At 26.4% G+C, this 3,067-nt stretch overlaps 1 protein-coding gene across 1 annotated transcript in view; it reads right to left on the bottom strand.

Moving 5' to 3' along the window:
• The window catches only part of LOC119579391, a 30,951-nt gene extending 28,557 nt beyond the window's left edge, over positions 1 to 2,394 (bottom strand). Inside the window, exon 1 of the mRNA XM_037927182.1 lies at positions 2,320 to 2,394. The gene's annotated coding sequence lies outside the window, so the exon portion shown is untranslated. The remainder of the gene's footprint in view (positions 1 to 2,319) is intronic.
• Positions 2,395 to 3,067: the final 673 nt, after the last annotated feature.

Here is a 3,067-nt window from a genome sequence, read left to right as displayed (position 1 = left end):
ATTTTATTTTTTTTTTTTTTTTGACAATTTTAAAACACAACCCAAAACCCCAAACCCAAACACCCCATACAAACCCCCAAACCCAAAAAAAATTAAAAAAACAAAATCTATTATATTATAAATTTTTATTATTAAAATAATATAAAATAATATAATAAAAATAATAAATAAATCTAATTTAATATATCTTTTTATAATATTATTATTTTAAAATTATATCTATATATTATTTTAATTAAAAATTTTTAAATATTATTAAAAAAAATATAAAGTTATATAAAAATATATAATTATTATATTTTTTATATATATATTATATTTATATATATTTAATATTTTAAATTATATTTATATATTATATTTCTTATTTATTATTATTGTGTTGTTGTTTGTTGTGTTGTTGTTTTGTTTGTTTTTTGTTTGGTGTTGTTGTTTTGTGGTGGGTTTCTTTTATATTTTATTTTATTATTATTTTAAATTTTATTATTATTATATTGTTGTTTTTTTTTTTGTTTTTTATTTTATTTTATTATTTATTATTAAATTATCATTAAGTAGAACATAGTTTATAATAAAATATATAATATTTTTTTATTTATATTATTTAAAAATGTAATAATAAAAATAATAATAATAAAATAAAAAAAATAATAAAATAATAATAATAAAATTATATTATTATTATTATTATTTATTATTACTATTATTATTTTATATTATTTTATTTATATTATTATTTTTATATCATTACAACAACCACTTATTTTATTTTAATTTTTTTATTTCTTTTTAAATTAAATTTTTTTATTATTTTAAAATTATGGGGTGGTGTGGTGGTGGTGGGTGTGGGGTGGGGTGGGGGTGGGGGTGTGGGTGGGGTGGTGGTGGGGGGTGGGGTGGTGGTTGTTTTTTTTTTTTTTTTTTTTTTTTTGGTTTTTTATTGGGGGGGGAAAAAGGGGGGGGGGGGTGTTTTTTTGGGGTATGTAATGTTTAATACATAAATTTTAAAATGGTGCGTAATAGTGCTACTGCTTTCTACAGTGAATAGAGAGTAGTACAATATTATACATTAATATATATAATAATATTATAATAATAATATAATATATAATATAAAATATTTTTATCTATCAATTAATTTTTAATTTTTAAATTTTTATTTTAATTTTTTTTTTTTGTTTTTTTTTTTTTATTTTATTTTTTTATATTTTTTTTTTATAGTAGGTTTTTATATTTTCATAAAATTATAATAATTTTTTATTTTTATTTAAAATTTAAAATTTTTAATTTAATTTAAAATTAAATAAAATAATTTAAAATTTTATAAATTTATTAATATATTTTTTGTTTTTTTTTTTTTTTATTTTTATTATTATTTTATATTATTTTATATTTATTTTTTATATTTTTAAAAATTTTATTTTATTTTTATTTTTTTATTTTTTTTAATTTTTTATATTTTAAATTTATTTATATTTAATTATTATTATTATCATTTTTCATTTAATACATTTTTATATTTTCTATAAAAATAAAGGGTTTTTATGATGTGGGGATGTGGGGGGTTGTTAAAAGGGTAAGTTTGGTGTGTGTGTGTTTTTTTTTTTTTTTTTTTTTTTTTTTTTTTTTGGGGGGGGGAAGGAAGGAAGGAAAAAAAAAAAAAAAAAAAAAAAAAAAAAAAAAAAACCCAACATACTTTGGGCTTACGAAGCGGCCGGAGGAGTGCCCCCCCTCCTGGGGAAAATCCCTATAAAATTTTGGGTTTTATTGGGGGGGGTGGGTTTGTGGGGGGCTTTTTGGTGGGTTTGTTTTTTGTTTGGGGATGGGAGAAAAAATTAAGCCGGGGGGCTAAAATTTTTTGTTTTTTTTTTTAGGTGATTATGTGGTTTAAGGGGGCAAAGGGAAAAATGTTTTTTTTTAAGATTGTTTTTTTTTTTTTTTTTTTTTATTTTGTATATTATATATTTTTATATTAATATATATATTTTTATGCATGCATTTATGCATGGACTACATATTAAATAATATTACTATAAACTATGAGATATAGTGATGACTGACTAAAGAAGTGATAGGAAATGATGAAAAAGATAGACAGATAAGAAATAGATTAAAAGGTAGATTAAAAAATAAAAATAATTATATAATATATAATAATATTATATATAAAACAAAAACATAAATAGATACATAGACAGCAGACAGAAGGTACCCCGCGCCACACACACACACCCCCACCCCCACCAAAACACCCACACCACACACCCCCACACACACACCCACACCACACACACACACACACACTATCTTGAGACTTGCCACGAAAGCGGCAGCGATTAGGAGTGCCGCCCTCCTGAGGCTGCATCCCAGCACACTCCCCTGATACCATTTTGGCCGTGGCCATGCTGAGGCGGTGGGGGTTTCCCGTAAAAGAGAGGCTTCTTTAAGGATCGAGAGAGACATTTCGTTTCGAATTACCTGTGGGTACTGGCGAGAAAGGAGTCTAAGCGCGGCGAACTAAAGTTGTTGTTTTTTTCTCTTCAGGCCTGCATTATCGCTGCGTTCTAAGGGAACAATCTGTAGCGTAATCAAAATGACCCCCTCTCTTTCTCTCTCTCACGATTGTTCTCTCTCTCTCTCTCTCTCTCTCTCTCTCTCTCTCTCTCTTCTCCCCTCTTCTTCTCTCTCTCTCTCCTTCTCTCTCTCTCTCTCTCGCAGACATTATTGTCTTTTCACATTATTAAAAAATCATCTAGGTTTTAAAAACCATTCAGAAAGTCAGTTTTTCTGAATCCTATTTCTGTTTTGTCTCAGTGTGTTGTGAATCGTTTATACATCTCTTAAACAATTCGCAGTGAGGACTGATGCCGGACCGGGAGAAAAGGGGTTGTATTGCCCCCCTGGCATGGTTTAACGCCATGCACAGCCACCAAAGAAAAAAAGCTATAGAGCATTTTATTGATCGCCGGCCCCGCTTCTCGGAACCTGGCACTCAAGTACTCATGTGATCTGCATCTTTTGTGTTACTTATTGACATGGAACTTCGTGAAGACAAGCTCTTGCGTTT

The sequence above is a fragment of the Penaeus monodon genome, chromosome 12 (assembly GCF_015228065.2).
Source record: "Penaeus monodon isolate SGIC_2016 chromosome 12, NSTDA_Pmon_1, whole genome shotgun sequence".
Classification (NCBI taxonomy): Eukaryota; Metazoa; Arthropoda; class Malacostraca; order Decapoda; family Penaeidae; genus Penaeus; species Penaeus monodon.
The sequence above is the reverse complement of the archived record's forward strand: the minus strand, read 5'-3'. Positions and strand labels throughout refer to the sequence as shown.